Source organism: Bos mutus, chromosome 1 (genome assembly GCF_027580195.1).
Source record: "Bos mutus isolate GX-2022 chromosome 1, NWIPB_WYAK_1.1, whole genome shotgun sequence".
Taxonomy (NCBI): domain Eukaryota; kingdom Metazoa; phylum Chordata; class Mammalia; order Artiodactyla; family Bovidae; genus Bos; species Bos mutus.
In genome coordinates, this window is record NC_091617.1 from 51,376,861 (window position 1) to 51,395,890 (window position 19,030).

The following is a 19,030-nucleotide window of genomic DNA, read 5'->3' on the forward strand; positions in this document are numbered from 1 at the left end:
ATTAGCAGCCAGTGTCCATCCCCTGTTTAAATACAAACTTCTTCCTCTGTCAGTCATTTTGTTCTGCCATTTGCTGACACTTACAGCTCATCTCTTGGGCTTCCCTGGTGTCTCCGCAGTACAGAATCAGCCTGCAGTGCGGCTTCTATCCCTGGGCTGGGAAGATCCCCTGGAGGAGGGAATGGCAACCCAGTACCCACTCCAGTATTCTTGCCTGGAGAATCCCGTGGACAGAGGAGCCTGGCCTACTACAGTCCATGGGGTTGCAAAGAGCCAGACATAACTAAAGCGACTTAGCACTCATACACGCACAGCTCATCTTTCAGTCCATTTAGTAACATAAATACTTAAAGGGATGATAGTTTTCAGGTTTGAAAGTTTTTCCTGTTAAGATAATGGGTATTGGTTTTCTTTATTGCTGACATAACAAATCTATCTTGTTGATGGTAAAGGTGTGCCAGTTATGTTTCTCTTTATTAATTTTGAACTAATCATCAGTTATAGAATTTTTTAACCCATTATTCCTTTTATAATAAAATATTTCATGCATTAGAATTTATAATGTGCCTGTGGAAAAAAAATATTTTAGAACTTTTACTTCCCAATTTACTTCCCATTCTTGCTACTAGGTTGTCAACTGCCTAATACTCATCCTTGCTTCGGTAGATAGGTAGAAACTTAAAGATTTCCTTATAGAAGACAAATTTCAATGGATCACTTTTTTCAGCTGTAATTTGATCTCAGAAGCATGGGCTCTGGATCTGGAGTCAGATGGACTGTACACAAGACTAAATTCAACTCAGTTGATTACTGATTGTACTGTGGGAAAGTTACTTTTCTTCATCTGTGAAACGGGGTGAATATGGTCCGTGTAAGGTTCTTACGAAGATTAAAAGTGCTGGAGGTTACACTGCCAACCCCAGAACAGGGCAGGGCTGCTAAGAAAATGTGTTTGTTCTCACAATGGACAGTAGGTCAAAGTGGTATTTAACTTTTTTTTACTGCTCTAACTGTTCTTTGAAATGGAATTTCAAGCATGTTATTATCTCTATTCACAGCGAGAGAAATGTCTTCACTGTGTTGCACTTTATTATATGAAGTCTTTATTGAGTACAGGATTGGTTTTAAGTCATTAAAGAGTAACATTTACTCTTTATATTGTTAAATACCTTAAAATATTTCCTATACCATCATAATAGATGTTTATTTATACTTTGCCCAATTTAATTTTGCAGTTTTATTAAAGTGTAATCAAAGCTCAAATATATGAAAGTATTAGGAGATAAGTCATCTATCATTCAGTGAGGTATAGTTATTTTAAGAATATTATCGCCTCATGCAGTGTTGATTTTAACAAAATTATCACCTTAAACAAAAAGTAAATTATTTAAGTGTAAAAGTACATTTTTATAATCTACACAATTTTCTTCAAAGATTATAATTATTTTAATAAAACAAAGAGCTGTATTATGAATTCTTAATGAAATTTAAAGTATGAGAGCTATTTTTGTAAATTGATTATTGCAACCTAGCTAAAAAATTAAAAAAATTCTAAACAGCTGTGACCTTATTATGACCTTATTCTACTAGTTTATCCATAAACTAGAGAAGCAAGATTCTCCTTCATTTTAGGTCATTGGCTTAGCATTTCACAATTAATTGATCCAAGACAAGAAAGTATTTTTATTTCTAGTAATTTTCATGAGCGTGAAGCATTACAGTTTTGTTCTTTGTCCCTAGTAACTTTTATTTATTTATTTTTATTATCTCTATAATTAGTATATCTCAACTGATTTTGAAGATAATTTAGGACTATCTATGAAAATACCTTGGTTCCTTCAAAAAGCTTCTCTGTAAGTTAACATGTTTGTATTAGGATATTTGTGGGGTCTTTTTTTATAGCAATTTTACCCTTTCCTAGTCAAATAGGTGCATTTTCTAAACATAACTATGGATTTTATAGACTTGAATTATGTACTTTTTCAACTATTAGTATACTATATATCATTCTAAACTTTTCTGGCTCCCATATGAGTGAAGAGTGTTTGCACTCTTTTTCTAGCTCTTGTATTCCTTTTTTAGAACCTGAACTGCCTATAGTAATCTCACTGGAAAAATTGTTTTACTTAAAAGGTAAAAGTAGCATACTTTCTGTTCCTCTTATTTATCTGATAAATACTTACTGGAACTACTGTGTTCCAAGTGTTAGACATTGTCAAGGTCACATTATGATAATAGAAGGCAAACTAATTAGGTACAATATAGATAGATAAATAAACCTCACTGAGAGTTCTGAGTGGAGAAGGCAATGGCACCCCACTCCAGTACTCTTGCCTGGAAAATCCCATGGACAGAGGAGCTTGGTGGGCTGCAGTCCATGGGGTCACTAAGAGTCGGACACGACTGAGTGACTTCCTTTCACTTTTCACTTTCATGCATTGGAGAAGGAAATGGCAACCCGCTCCAGTGTTCTTGCCTGGAGAATCCCAGGGACGGTGGAGCCTGGTGGGCTGTTTATGGGGTCGCACAGAGTCAGACACGACTGAAGCGACTTAGCAGCAGCAGCAAGAGTTCTGAGGAAGATCTTAAATTCCAGGTAGGATATCAGGGAAGACTACTCAGAGGAATAAATATAGAATCTGGAGAAGGGGAATGCAGGCATACCTCAGTTTATTGTAGTTTTCAGATACTGCATTTTTTGCAAATTGAAGGTGAGACAGCCTTGTGGTGAGTAACGTTATCACCATCTTTTTTTTTCCAACAGCTGTCACTTTATGTCTGTCTGTCACATTTTGGTAATTCTTGCAATGTTTTAAACTTTTCCATTATTATTGTATTCATAATGATCAGTGATCTTTAATGTTACTATTACAGAAAATTATGTCTTGCTGAAGGCTCAGAGATTGGTTAGCATTTTTAAGCAATAAAGTATTTTTTAATTACGGCATGTACCTTTTTTAGGGATAATGCTGTTGCACACTTACTAGACTATACTATAGTGTAAATGTACTTTTATATGCACTGGGAAACCAAATAATTTGTGCAACTTGCTTTATTATGACATTTTCTGTATTCAGGTAGACTGGATCCAAATCCACAGTATCTTCAAGGTATGCCTAGATACCTTTTGCTATTTGAATGGAATGTTTGTAAGGGTAAAATGGGAAATTTTCATCCAGAGCTAGATGTAAGAGGGTCTTGAATGTCAGGGTGAATTTACTTTTTTTCTTTTCTTTTTCTTAAGGCAGATAAACCACTGAAAAATTTTGAGCAGACAATATAAATGAGATGGATTGAAAGGGAAAAGAAATAGGCATTGGAAAGTTTGGTTTGAGGGGCTTTAGCATATCCCAGGCAAAAAGAAATTTGTTTTTCTAATAGAGTTTGAGAGTTGTAAATAGCATCATTGTAGGAGACATGAAGGTTTATACCCTGTCTTGATGTGTCTTAAAATATTTTGGATTGAGGTATCCAACTCACCAAATCAAATAAGTCTTTTCCCATTTTGCAAGCAAAAATTAATAGATACTCACTTTTAATGATTGCTTTAATGAAGATTTTCTCAAATGTCTGATGCCTGCCACTACTGATGTGTGTGTGTGTTTCTGTCTGTTTTTAGTGACTGTAAATTTAGTTTTCACTCTAACAATTTCTCAAAGAATACAAACCCTGTCTTGTCACTTGAACCAAACTACTAATGTGCAGAATTTAGCACCAGATGGAACTTGGGGTGTAGAGGAGTCATAAGAGGGAAGGAAAGCAGTGGGGCTTGTTGAAAAGGAAGTCAGAGATAGGGAGGGGCTGGGATGGAATGGATTTGAAACACAAAGAGAATATCTGTGATTATGTATAGGATGTGTTTATGAGTTTGTTATGAGTTTGGAAGAGATTCCAGCTGAAGATAGGTATAACTTAAGAGAAAGGTCGTAAAGCTGAAACTTTGAAAACTGGTGAAAGTAGAAAATAAGGCTAAGACAGATCCTTTGAAAACACCTACTTACTTGTTAAGAAAAGTATAAAGGAAAGAAAAACAATCAGGCCTGTGGTGGGAAAAGCAATAGAGTGTAGTGCTAAAGAAGATGGGAGTTTTCAAGAAAGAAATGCTGCTGCTGCTGCTGCTGCTAAGTCGCTTCAGTCGTGTCCGACTTTGTGCGACCCCATAGACGGCAGCCCACCAGGCTCCCCCGTCCCTGGGATTCTCCAGGCAAGAACACTGGAGCGGGTTGCCGTTTCCTTCTCCAATGCATGAAAGTGAAAAATGAAAGTAAAGTTGCTCAGTCGTGTCCGACTCCTAGCGACCCCATGGGCTGCAGCCCATCAGGCTCATTTTTGATGCATTTATTGCCTTCTCCACAATAAATGCTATTTCCTGTCAAAAAAAAAAAAAGGTGTTTGGGTTAGGTGTTCCATGGGTCCTTTGGGGAAAGTTTTAAAATTAATTTTATTATTAAAGTATAGTTGATTCACAGCGTTTATTATACAGTGAATGATTTAATATTTTTTTACATTGGGCTTCCCCAGTGGTTCAGCTGGTAAAGAACCCACTTGCCAGTCCAGGAGACTCAAGAGACTTGAGTTTGATCCCTGTGTCTGGGTAGATCCACTAAAGAAGGAAGTGGCAACCTTATCCAGTATTCTTGCCTGGAAAATTCCATGGACAGAAGAGCCTGGCAGTCCATGGGATTGCGAAGAGGCAGACACGACTGAGAGCACATGCACACATTTTATAGATTATGCTCCATTTGAATTTTTCTTAAAATATTGGCTATGTCCTCGGTGCTTTTAAATATTGGCTATGTCCTCGGTGCTGTACAATATATTACTGTAGCTTATTTATTTTATGCATGATATTTGTACCTACCTTTCTCGCCATTTCCCGTTTCCCTCTCCCTGTTGGTAACCGCTGCTGCTGGTAAGTCGCTTCAGTCGTGTCCGACTCTGTGCTACTCCGTAGACAGCAGCCCACCAGGCTCCCCCGTCCCTGGGATTCTCCAGGCAAGAACACTAGAGCGGGTTGCCATTTCCTTCTCCAATGCATGAAAGTGAAAAGGTAAAGTGAAGTTGCTTAGTCGTGTCCGACTCTTAGCGACCCCATGGACTGCAGCCCACCAGGCTCCTCGGTCCATGGGATTTTCCAGGCAAGAGTACTGGAGTAGGGTGCCATTGCCTTCTCCGTGGTAACCGCTAGTTTTCTACATCTATGTTTCTGTTTTATTACATTCATTCGTTTGCTTTATTTTTTAGATTCCACATAAATGATAATAATATTTATCTTTCTCTGATTTATTTCACTAAGCATTCTACTGTCTAGGTCCATCTATATTATTATTATTGGCAGAATTTCATTCTTTTTTTTATGGCTGAATAATATTCCGTGTGTGTGTATCTGTGTTTGCACACATACTATATATACCTCATCTTCATTCATTTCATCTGTTCATGGATACTTGGGTTGCTTTGTTATCTTAGCTCTTGTAAATAATGCTGCTATGAATATTGGGTGCAAGTATCTTTTCAAAGTAGTGTTTTTATTTGGGGGAGATGTATACTCAGAAGAGGAATTGCTGGGGCATACAGTCATTCTATTTTTAGTTTTTTGAGGAACCTTCATGCTGTTCCCTGTAGTGGCTGCACCAATTTACACTCCCACTAACAGTGTACCAGGGTTCCCTTTTCTCTATATCCTCGCCAACATTTGTTATTTGTGGACTTTTTTGGTGATAGCCATTCTCACATGGTTTTGATTTAAATTTGGGGAAGCAGTTTTTGCAGAGTAGTCAAGGCAGAAAGTATTTATATATGTTTCAAATATTCCCCCTCTTATTTCCACTTTCTTGCTTTGATTTTTAGATGAAACTCTATGTTGAGCCAGTCTTCATGGAAGGATCTAAACTGACTTACAGAGCCACTCCCTGGGAACATAGAGCTCATCTTCTATAAATATAGTTTTAATATTCTTTTCTTTAAATGTGTTACCTAAAATACTTCAGATCAGATGCTAATATCATTTCTCAGATACACTAAGTGTTACTTTCTTTATCATCATCAAACATACTTCCTAAATGCCTCACCGTTAGGGGCTTACATTTATTATGTAATTGGAATTATAGAAGGATGATAAATGAATTCCTTGTTATTGCCAGTTCTTCTTTTACAAGAAGTACACTTTTACTTTTAAAAAAGCTTTCTGTTTTTATAAAGATCTCATAGAAAGCTTTTTGGATTAGTAGGGCCACCTGCATATGGGATTTCTAGGTGAGAATCAAATACATAGTTAACTTTTGTTTCCATCTGCAGAGAATAGTTGTAAGGATATAAAAGACTCAACCTAAGAGCAGTAACAATGATTATAATTTTAAAGAACTGTAGTAGTTATTCTTTGCATTTTATGCACTAATTTCTCTTTTTATGTAGAAGTGTGTGTGTTTAATCATCACAGTGGCCCCATAGATGCAGATATCTTTACTCTCTTACCATTTATGAGAGAACTGATGCTCAGAACATTTAAATAAATTGTGTGAGCTTTTTGACCAATTGAAAATAGAGCCAGGATTCAGGTCAGCTCTTTCTGACTTTCAAAGACCATGTTCTCTACATGGCCCGTGCAGTTTACAAATGTATTTGAAATTTGAGTTTTAACACCCTTGGTGGCAACAACTCACTCCAATTTGGGTGCCCAGTGCCTCATTACTTTCTTCCTTTTTTCTTCCAACTTGGGATGACTAGATAATTTTCATTTGCTTAAACGTATTATCATTCTATACTGCTGATTGTCAGGCAATCTTCTGCATATTTAATTCCCTTATTTATTCTTCACATCAGTTATATTTCTCCTTCAACATTTTATTTTGAAACTTGAGACAAATAGCATATGTTTGTATTCACCACCTAGATTCTGCCATTAACATTTTACTTATTACTTATTTTATTACATTAGCTATAATCTGTGTATCTATAAGTTCATTTTTGATGCATTTAAAAAGTAAAGACATCACTGCAAATATCCTAAATACTTCAGTATGTATATTATTGACTATAGTTCAGCATTTATGTACAACTTTTTTCTTTTGATGTAAAATTTACATTCACTGAAATGCATAAATCTTAAATATACATTTTCTGGATTTGATAAACTCATATACTTAACTGTGTAACTCATATACCTTTGAAGACATAAAATATTACTACTGATAGGTGTCTCTCTTTATTCCCATTTTGTGCCTGAGGAAACTGAAACACAGTGAAATTAAATAATCTGCCTGAGGTCACACTGCTAATTGAAATAGAGCTGGAATTCAGGCTCTGGGAATCTGCTTTTAGGGTTTGCGCTCCTGACAGCACCCTCAGTCTGCACATGTCCAGGTATCCTTTTACATTCCCATGTACAAATGTCGTATTAATTTATAACATAAGAGTGTAAACACAGAAGTAGTATGTTTGGGATTAGTGAGAGTAGAAATGCTGTTCTGGAAATGCCTTACATCCTTGCAAGAGTATATATGGCAAGAGAAACTAAGAAGGAAAGAAGAACCTTCGTCAAAATACCATGGTGAATCTCTGTGTAATGATTGTGTCTCAGCCGGCATCCTTGACTGATGTTTCCAGGTATAAAGTGACAGTCTGTTAATGACGACACTGAGGTTCAGGAAAATCCTAAACTGCCACTTGGACAGTTAAAGGTAAATAATGTTCAGTGCATTTTTGTATTAAGCATATTTTTGCTCTACTATGATAATTAGAAAATTGTTCATCCGTGTATGGTGTATGTAGTGCCACTTGCCTTGATGTCTCAGGCTCAAATAATAGAATTAACCAATTTGGGATTTATAGTTATGAAATTTGTAAAGCCTTTAGCAAAGAAACTGAATGGAATTCTTTGGCCTTTCCAAATTTCATAAAAATATGCATAAATTTTGAAATAAATGATACTTATTTTTTGTAGTTCTTAGGTGTACTATTCCTATGAGAAGAAATTATATTTTTCCTGAATTGTGTTCATATCAGAAGCCATATATTAAAATTGACCAGTTTCTTTTGTTCCTTTATTCAATTATGAAAAAGTACTGTCATATATATTTTTAAAAATCCTAAGTATTGTTCATAAAGCAAAGTCAAAAAACCAGAAAACATGTAGTTAACAAAACCTAGCCTGTCACTAGAGGGCAGAACAGTACTATACTTGATTTGACAATTTAAAAAATTGCTGAACATGGGAAAATGTTGATGTACGATTGAATAGAAGTCTCTTTTATTTTTATGTCTTGCTGTGAAATCCATTAACATACTTATTTCACTTGTATCAAAGGAGCTTTGCTGATAATTACAGAAAATTGATTACAATTGATTGCTTGCAAAAAGGCATCATTATTTAGGAGAGCGTCAGTATATCTCAAGAGAAAATGCAATGCTTACCAAGAGGTGCATTAAATTATTTCTATTATATGTAGTACTCTGAAGTAGAGTTGCCATATAGACTTTTAGGTGTGGCATCATGAGAGAACATGTTTGAGACATTTACTAGTATTTAGGTTTAAGAACTCATTGAAATATAGGACTTTTGATCTTTCAGCTGAAATGTGTTGAATAATTAAGATTTTGAAATTATAGTTGTAAAAGCAATGAACTAATTCTAGCCCCTTTTTTAAAATGTTAAAATTTTGTCAGTGCCTGTTCACATAGTTTTATTTCTGTTTGACAATTTCTGTTGTTCTGATATAGTTGCATTTTGCTTTATTTTTTCTGATAGACTTTTTAAATAATTCAAGCTCTAAAATTATTCTAGTGAGCAACCTCAGCGGTTCATTGTCTGAACGCATAGTTTTATCTTAAAAGTGTGTAGTTTGAATTTTATTCTGTAAAAGCAGTTTGGATTTATAAATGATTCATTTGTAGTAGAGAATATAGGATGTCAGTAAAAGTCCTAGCGTTTGGCATTAGAAGATTTGTGGCCCCAGTTATCATGTTCTTGCCTTTGGCCTTGGGCAAGTCACATTACCTCTCTGAAGTAACCATTGTCTAAGTTGAAGAATTGGAAAAATATTTCCATATTTACTGCTAGGTTAATTTGAGAATTGTGTTTTTATCTGTGTAGATGTGTCTCCAAAGATGCTTCTGTGTAAGGATGAATTTTAATAAATAAAGATAAATAAGCTCAGAAAAAGCTTAGAAATAACTTTGAAGTGGTCAGTTATATCACAAATTTAGTAACATAAAGGCGCTTACTACAGGAGTAAATGAAACAAAAAATGTGGTTTCCAACTTGAAACCCAAGTTCAAATTACTGACCTCCGCCCTGTCTCTGAGTATGTCTGACTGCTTAATCTTTCCATAACTGCTGACTATGTGGCTCCTCTCACTCTGTTCTATCCTCTTGTTTATTTCCATGTTCCCTCTCTCTGTGTTTCTCCTGACTGTCTTTGGTCTCTCTCTGTGTTTTTCTTATCCCAGGCACCCTCAGGAAGACCCCAAGCCTCTAACAGTACCTGGTATCATCTCCAGCATGTTTGTAGATGTGGAGGATTCACTGGCTTTTTGAGACATACCAGAGGCGAATTGTTCCACTGTAGTAAGTCAATCAGCATTTATTAAGTGACTACTGTTTACAGAGCACAGTTGATGGTGCTTTGGGCAAAGAAGAATGAGTTAGGGCATAGCTCTGAGGACATAATCTTGTAAACACTTCTCAGTGGCTCTTACAAGCTAGATACATGCAAATAAAAACAACAATGAAGTAAAAAGCTGACAAATAATTATATAAGTGAGTTGTGTTGTTAGAAAACCAGGTGGTATCAATCAGGTTTCCTGCATGAGTTTAAAATTAGGTTTTGAAATATTATTGTAAAAAAGATTGAGGAAAAAGAGGGTAGAAGTGAGTAATTTCTGTGGGACTTGGCAAGCCTATTTCCTTGCCTGTTGAGTGAGTCCCAAGGGTAGTGAAAGGAGTTTCAGCCTACTGACAGCTAACTTTCCTTAAACTTCCAGTCTTAGAGAAGTCAGGGTATGAAAAGAAGTACAGCTAAATTGGGACTTTCCATAAACATATGTGGTATCTGTTACCAGCTTTAGAATTTAGAGAGTTTAATGGTAAATTGTGATTATGAAGTAATAATGAGGTACTATGACATAAAGTTAATACAAACTATTAGAATATGGTCTAGGGATGCATTATAAATGCTAAATTGTATAAAAATAGTAAACTACAGTGTAACAAGACAGTTTCGTGTTTGTGTTCGAAATTTATTTGTGCTGTTGTATTTTAGATAGTCCTACGTGCAGACACCCTGGCTTTCACAGTTTACGGTTTGAATCTCGCCTCTGCTCGCTGTTTAATGTTGGGCAATCTATGAAACAGAAATCTCAGTTTCCTTCTATGTTAACTAAGGGTAAAATATTTACCTGAGAGTTGTTGTGTGAGTTAAAAGAGGTCATTTTTTAAAGTCCTGAATATGTGCTAGGTACTTGCAGCTTCTTAAAAAGTACCTTTTAAGATAGTTTGTTAAATATAGTATTAATTTTCTGAGCGCTTTTTAAAAATAGGACTAACTCCATAGTATTTAGAAAGTGCTATACATGCAAGGGTTATTTATTACATGTGAATAAGATACAAATAACATTACCTTGAATAACTGAGTACTTACCACTAACTTAGGAAACAGAGCTATGCCTGGCGCAGATTCCGTCAACTCTCTTTAACCACCACCACAGTGCTGAGTGTTGAGTTTCTTACTTCCTTATTTTTCTGTATAGTTTTTTTCATAATTTATATATCCCCTATATTGTTTTGCTTCTTTTTTTGAATTTATATTAAATAATATATGTTTTCTTTTGCAATACCTATCTTGCCACTCAACATGTTTGAGAGAATCACCCTTCTTATACTTGTAATTCATTTATGATCACAGTTGTATTTTGTTGTATGAAAGTTCCACATTTTTATTACTTATCTAGTATTTATTCCATAATAATAATTCCATTATTTATCCACTTTCTTTTGATGGCTACTTAGATTGTTTCCAGTTTATGTTATGAGAGAAAAAATTGCAAATGAAAAAGTCTTGAGAGTCTTGTTTTTGCTTCTTAACACATATATTTCTCTAGGATATATGTTCATAGCTATAAATGCAGAATCAACCTACCCTGAAACTCTATAGGATTGTGGCAAATGGATTTCTACAGAACTTATTACATTTTATCCTCCCTGTAGCTGAGTTTAAGTGTTTTCATTGTGTATTTCCTATATTGCTGTTGTTTAGTCACTGAGTCCTATCTGACTTTGCAACCCATGGACTGTAGCCTATCAGGCTCCTCTGTCCATGGAATTTCCCAGGCAAGAGTACTGGAGTGGATTGCCGTTTCCTTCTACAGGGTATTGTCCCAGCCCAAAGATCCATCTCACGGCCCAAAGATCGATTTCACTTCTGCATTGCAGGCAGATTCTTTACCACTGAGCCACCAGGGAAGTCCGTATCTCCTATATAGTTCTTTAAAATCACTAAATTTTTGTTTAAAGAATTTTGTAACTTGTCCAGAACACCATTTTAACAGTAATCCTGATGACATTTTAAAAAATTAGTTTTATCCTCTGCATCAGCTGCTTTTATTTCTCTTAGTTTTCCAATTGTCACTTACACCTTTTCTCAAACCCAGTTAAGTCCTGACATCCTGAAATAGCTGGATGTGTTTACCAGCTAAGTTCTTTCTCCCAGGAAAGCTATGTCAAAATAATGTAATGTTCTTTTATATTAGATGAAAATTACCAGCTATTCCTGACCAAAATTTTTAAAAATAGCTTCGGCAGGGAAATGTACACATCTTTTACTGATTATTTTTTCCTTAATTTGAGTTGAGATAGAAAAAGAATGACCCATGGAGGACTGTTCACAACCTGTGATTTGTTCTGTGTTGCAAAAGTCCCAAAAGCTTGAGTAAGTGACAACTTGCATTTGCTAATCTTTCCCTCTTTCTCTCCTTTACCTACTTCTGTAGTTCTCAGCCATTGGATCTTTTGGTATCTGATTATACTTGCACAGTCCATTCCAATTTTCATATCATAGTTCCTCCTAGTTTTGTGCTTGGTGGTCCATGATTTTAGTTTGACTGACTTCACTGTTTTGCCTATTGTCAAGCTTGGTACTGTGATCTGCTACATTTATTTCCCAAGGTTTTCCAGGGGACATTCCCAGGTTCCAGTCTAGTGCCTAGTTCTTGTTATTCAACAGATGTTTATTGAATGAAGAAAGGAGAAATGTAAATGGAGTAAGGACTGAAATGCCTTTTCTCTGCTCAGCAGTAATAATTACCCTAAAAGCAATGGGCAAAAATCATGCATACAGTTAGCAGATCTGCATATGGATAGCTTTGTAAACCATAGGTAGTCATTTCTTCTTGAGCTTCACTCTGTTTTTCTGTTTTTGCAAAATGAGAGTGGTAGAACAGTGATCTGTAAGAATCCTTTTGACTCTAAACTTTTTGTATTCTGTCTCCAACTGAAATGAAATACATTGATAGTTTCTCTTGGGATTTCTGGACACCACTACCAAAGCCTGAATCTACCTACCTTACCAGGCATTAGACTCACCTGTGTATAGCAACCTGCCAGTTACTGTCTCTGGTAACCATAGCAAGTGGGGCATACATCAAACTTCCCTTCTTGTTTGGTTTGATTTGTCCCAGAGAAAGATTACATTTATCTTTCTTTGAGAAAGTGTAATGAATGCCTTTGGCTTCCCACTTTCTTTTACCAGACAGCCCAGGTGTTCAGTGCAAAGTTTTGAGTCCTGGCCTCTTGCTTCTCCTCCTCTTCCCCTAGCCCCATAGCTGTGACTGAGCAGAGTGTCCTCTCGTATCTTCTGTTACTTGATATTACAATTTAACCTCACGTGTTTTCTCATAACGCCAGCTGCCATCTTTGAGTCAGTGTTGGTTTTAACTGTCGGATCCTTCCTTGATGTCGATGGACCTGTATTCACCTGATGTTGGCGGCTAGTTGCCTGTTCCTTTCTCCCGTGATTTCTTTGCTAGGAACTTCTCAACCCAAAGTTAATGGGAGTGAGACCTGGAGTCCCTCCCTCGTTGCCTTTGGTCCATCTTCCCATAGTTGTTGAAGGGACTCTCACTCTAAGATGCATTTGTGCTCAGACCCCTTTTAAGGAATTATCTGACTCTTCAGATTTTCACATGATTGCTGTTTCCTGCATCTGTTAGTTGTCCAGAGTTCCGTTTTGTGAGTACCACTGAACTGTGTGGATCAGAGGCAGAGAGCAGACTACATGGGGCAACGGGCACAAACTGTCTTAACTTTCTGTGAATTGTAAATGCTGCCCAGTCACTCCAGAGGATCTTGGCCAGAGAGCTATTTGACTATTAGTCAAGGTTAAGGAGACTTTAATCTTGTAAAAAATCTAATTTTGTCATGGTTTTACAGATCTGCTTTGTGAAAAATCTCATGTGAATCAGGCAGATTTTAGGATAAAAAGAGAGTTAGGCAAGAGAAAAGTTTTCTAACTAAAAAAATGAAGAGGGAAAAGATTTTTAAATGAGGATTTATTTTTAATAACTAACTTAATTCTAAATCGAATAAATAAATAGTCTTTTTTTTTTATGTTAAAAACTCATTGAAAGACATTGATCGAAGTTGTTAACTTTCAGTCTTACTTCCAGCCTCAACACATATACAACACTTTAGATTTCCCAGGTAGCACTAGTGGTAAAGAACCTGTCTGCCAATGCAGAAGACCTAAAAGACATGGATTCAATCCCTAGGTTGGGAAGATCCCCTGGAGGAGGAAATGGCAACCCACTCCAGTATTCTTGCCTGGAGAATCCCGTGGACAGAGGAGCCTGGGGGGCTACAGCCCATAGGGTCGCAAAGAGTTGGGCATGACTTTGCATGGGCATACATCCCTGCCATGAGGAACCAGAAACCATGCTACCTGTGATAAGTCACCCCTCCTAACTGCTTACTTAACAAAACTCTACAAAAACATATTATGCCAAATACTGTATTCTGGAAGGAAGGGTGACTACCATCCTATCTCTGGAAGAACAGATTATTTTTGTTCCTCAGAAATACAAGGAGAGAAACATCCTTTTGTGCTTTTATAAGAGGAAAATGAGAGAAAATACCTGACATGAAAACTTCACTGATAGGAGAATGCTTACTCTAACCACTCTTATATTGTCTCAGATTAATGTAAAAGGCTTGACCTAATAAGTATTCACATTAATATTTTAACTTAGTGGTAAGTTTCTTTTGTAATACTAATTCACTTAGGATATCTTATTAATATAGACGGGCTTGAAAGTGCTTCTGAAAACCTACAGCACTCATTTAGTATTTTAATGTCTTTTGAGAAAGAACTATACATTCTATAATGATTACATTGCAGCAAATATTAAAAATATATACTGTTGTGTTAATAAGTTGGAAAGGTGGATCATATTTAAATACTGTAGAAAATTTATAAATGTATATAAACAAATGATACAGAATTTTCCTTTGGTGGAAACTAGGAAATGTATTTAGTACAGATTTCAGACTGAATGGTCTTGGAAGAAGAATTTTTAAATGCTTAATTAAATAAATTTTAAACTGTATTTTTACTCATTTTATATCTATCATACAGCAAATTTAGTAATACATATCAAAGTAAGCTCAACTTAGAGCTTTATGTAATTACTCATATAATTATACAAAATACAGATTTATCTATATTACTAAAAAGCATCTTATTAAAATAGTTTTAAATTCAATGACTACATTTAAATTTAGGTGTTGCTGGAATAGCAATATTTTGTGTGGGAGTTTATATCCAGGTAAAAAAACAGTGAAATGTTCAATGGGTCTGTAATTTGGGGGGACAAAGTGAGAAATGAATCTGTTTTCCTGAAGTTAATTTCCATTCATTATCTTAGTTGCAGAATCCACATTTCTAGAACACTGGGTGTTACTAAATTCGAAAAATAAATCACTGAGTCTTTTTTTGTTTAATCAATAGAACATAAAGTAGAGCAGCAGCACCTTAATATTGATAATTGTTTTGAGGGCTCGGGACTCCCAGGAAGCTCCCCTAGGCATCATCATATTGTTAAAGATCACTAAGTATAATATTCTTCTGTCTTGGTGCCAAACTGTTTCTCCCACAAAAATCTTTCTTAGATTCTGTACATCGCTATTGTGATTCCCCAGTGGGCCCACTCCAGTATTCTTGCCTGGAGAATCCCAGGGATGGAGGAGCCTGGTGGGCTGCCATCTATGGGGTTGCACAGACGTGACTTAGCAGCTTAGCAGTGGATACCTTACTCCCTTTCCCTGTGCTAGCCAAGCACCGTGTCTCATTTGAATGATGGCATCATTGCCCTTAGGTTATAAGGTTTATTGTGTGTGTGTGATTTTTTGTTTTTTGGAGTATATTAGCTTTAAAGTGTTGTTTATAGTTTCTGCTGTACAGCAAAATGTAAGGTCTGTTTTGAGCTTAGAGGAATCTTGGCTGCTGTTTTCATCCATTTATAGTTATTTGCTGTTACTTAGCCCATACCCTGGGTGGTGTTTAGTTTCTTAACTTGTGTCTGACTCTTTTGCAGTCCTATGGACTGTAGCCTGCCAGGCTCCTCTGTCCATGGGATTCACCAGTTAGTAATACTAGAGTGAATTGCCCTTTCCGTCTCCAGAAGATCTTCCCAACCCAGGGATCGAACCTGCATCTCCTGAATTGCAGGCAGATTCTTTACCATTGAGCCACCAGGGAAGCCCTACACTGGGTAGATGGCAGTATTACTTTCTGTGAGTTTCAAGCTGCCCTGTAAACACAGGATTTGTATATTCATCAGTTAATATCTTTCAACTGTGCAGAACCACTCTGGACCTTGGGAAATGGGTGCTCTGGAACACGTGAGTCAGAGAACATCTAGATCTCAGTGCCAGCTCAAGAGTGAGCCAGTGTGATTTTCACTGAATGGAATCATCCAGTCAGCTGTTCTGTCGGGATTAAAGCTCATCAACACAGCTTTTCTTCAGCTCTTACTGGAATTTATTCAAGGATTGTTTCTTTTTCCTTCAAACTTTAAAAAACATACCAGAGATTTTTCTTTTTTTTGGTCATCTGTTTAAAATTATTTGCATTTAAATAATTTCCAAGACAGTTTTCATTGAGAGGTTCTGGCTCTTTTACTCTTTGTACTTATTATAGTAAGGATGAGTGAAATTGTGATGGGACTGTGTTCTCCTGTTTATTCCTTTGCATTTTTCTGGTGACTTAACAGTTATGGAGAGGATGAACCTGAGGAAGTTTAACTTACAGGATTTAAGCCTATCATTTTCAGCGAGGGACTTTCTGTGTAAGACTCACCATCGGTGGTTAACAGGCTGATGATGGTGTCGTGGATGTCTGTAGTGAAGGTAAAAACAGTAAGAGGCTGAGTGGCAGATTTAAATAATCATTCAAGACAGTAACAGAAGGTCACAAGGAAATTGGCTCATGTTGTAGGGAATTAAGAAATTTGGAGGAAGAGAATGTTATTTTCACCTGCATAGAGAGGAAGAGAAAAGGAGCAGTTTAAAATAAGGGATCCCTGAGCAAATGAAAGAAGGAAAGGAAGTACTCAAATGCAGGAAGCTGGGGCTTGAGTGTATCTTCTGGGATATTGGATATAGAGAAAGTCAGTGGAAGTTTAGGGCCAGGTTTTATGTGTTTTGTGGGAAGAATTAGGGAGCATTAGGAATGAGGCAGGGAGGGCACACAAAAGGTGTGGAATGCCTGTCTGAGGAATTCAATTCTGAAATGAGACTGAAAAGTGCCACTGAGGAGTTTGAATTCACAGAATGAAAGGCTTCAAGTTCCACTCTGAATAAATCACTGATAGAGATTAGTTTGGAAATGGAGATATCATTTAGAAGTTACTGTAAGCATCTCTTGGGATGAGGTGGTGCCAAAGAACTTGTAGAAAAAATACATTCATTCATGCTTTTTTTTTTTAAATATATAAGTCAACATATGTGAGACATTCTAGAAGGGATTTTACATATCATCTGTTTCCATTCTTACCATCCTATGAAGAAAAACCAGCCTACTTTTATAGATGAGTGAACAGAGAAGACCTTGAATTTGATAACTAATAGTGGTAAAGTTTCATAGCCTATGAAATTGGCTTGGCGTATCTGAATGCCAAGTCCAGCCTTTCCTACTTTGCTCTGACTCATGAAGCATGAAATTGAGAACAGATGAACTTTTTATTCCTGATTTGATTTGTCATAGACTCTTTTCTTAGGAATTATTAAATGGATCCAAATTAGGATGATATTCGTGCATATTCTTATTAATCATATGTATGTCAGTACACCTGAGTTTGAGTTTGATAAAGATGTTATATGTTAGATTTAGCTATTTCTCAATCACAGCATTTGGGAAAATGGCTCCTTTCTGATAATTTAGAGGATAATAATAATTGACAGAATTTGGGTCAATGATATTTTATATTACTTTAGAATAAATATGAAGAGATATTTCCTATCAAGTAGTAATTTTGGTATATAGCAAATGAAATGAGTGTCCCAGTTTCCTAGAATACAATTATAGCATAAACCGGAACAGTTGTTTAGGAAAGAATGTTTTGGTTAATTTTTCTTACTGATTGAAAGTAGCTAGAAAAGTTTGTAAATCAGTCTAGAAATGTTAGTATACAACTGAATTTCTTAGCAATAATTAGTGAAACTTTTTTTTTTTTTTTAAGGAAAATGATCTTGGAGTCATCACTCTAATGATTAACACTTATTTTACTGTTTAAAAAACACAGTATATAGAAGAGGTGGGAAATTTGAAGAAGATACAGACATCCAATGAATTGCCCACAAATGGTACCCCACTCCAGTACTGTTGCCTGGAAAATCCCATAGACGGAGGAGCCTGGTGGGCTGCAGTCCATGGGGTCACTAGGAGTCGGACACGACTGAGCGACTTCACTTTCACTTTTCACTTTCATGCATTGGAGAAGGAAATGGCAACCCACTCCAGTGTTCTTGCCTGGAGAATCCCAGGGACAGAGGAGCCTGGTAGGAGGCCGTCTATGGGGTTGCACAGAGTCAGACACGACTGAAGCAATTTAGCAGCAGCAGCAGTAGCAGCAACACTAACAAACTCTTCACCTCCTGCCTAAAATGTTCTGGAAAGTTGTTGTGGGTTTTTTTGTTTTTGTTTTTTGAAGTCATTTAAACAAAGTAGCTTGTTTTTATAATTTGTGATTTTTTCTAAAACAAGTTCCTCCTGACACCCCCTCTCCCCCCAACACACACACACATGGTTAATGGAGGAATTTTGGTTAGTTGCTTCCTGGTTAAATGAGATTTACATATGTATTTACATATGTATAAATGAGATTTTTCTGTTTCATCCTCCAACTGTGCCAAGTGGAGGCCTTTCTTTTTAATCTTAATTTTTATTTCTCTTTGTATAACCTGCATTTCCTTCAGCAAAAACATTTTCAATTTCACAAACAAGAAGCAGCTGTCTGAAATATGTTCATTGACTCAGCTGACTGTCTGCAGTTGCCCAACAAAAGTTATTTGATTTGAGTAGTGTAAGGAAATAAAAATAAGCTTTCAGATTAGGTTTTGGCTGCTGTAGTAAGAACTTCTGTCTGTAACTTGAAGTCTTGAGTTCATATATAGTGCAATCTTATGTTGAAATTTAGACAGATTTGAGCCTAAACACCAATGCGGCTGTTAATAACTAATCTTAAGTGATAATTTGCTTCCTGTTTTTCTCCTGAATCCTCAAAGGAAAACACTGAATCATCACCTCAAGATTGACGTGACAAGGGATGTATCTCAATACTCTTCACAAGATGGAAAAAAAAAATTGTAATTTTATGTGTGTGCTATTTGGTAAGAAGTGATGAATGCTTTAGTTCACTAAAGAAAATCAGTCCAGAGAATGAAATGGACAAAGCCAGAAGCATGTTGAGAATGATGTCCCAAAAGACTTTTAGGAACTGTAAAGTTGAGTACAGTGATATAAAACTATTCACACATTTTATT

The 19,030-nt window shown here is 36.2% G+C and overlaps 1 protein-coding gene across 7 annotated transcripts in view; it reads left to right on the forward strand.

Moving 5' to 3' along the window:
• The window catches only part of BBX (BBX high mobility group box domain containing), a 297,529-nt gene that overhangs the window by 140,611 nt on the left and 137,888 nt on the right, over nucleotides 1–19,030 (forward strand). The window contains exon 4 of one of the 7 annotated variants that reach the window (XM_070368807.1): nucleotides 9,448–9,565. The exons of the other annotated variants lie outside the window; for them this stretch is intronic. The gene's annotated coding sequence lies outside the window, so the exon portion shown is untranslated. The remainder of the gene's footprint in view (nucleotides 1–9,447; nucleotides 9,566–19,030) is intronic. 7 annotated transcript variants of the gene reach the window in all.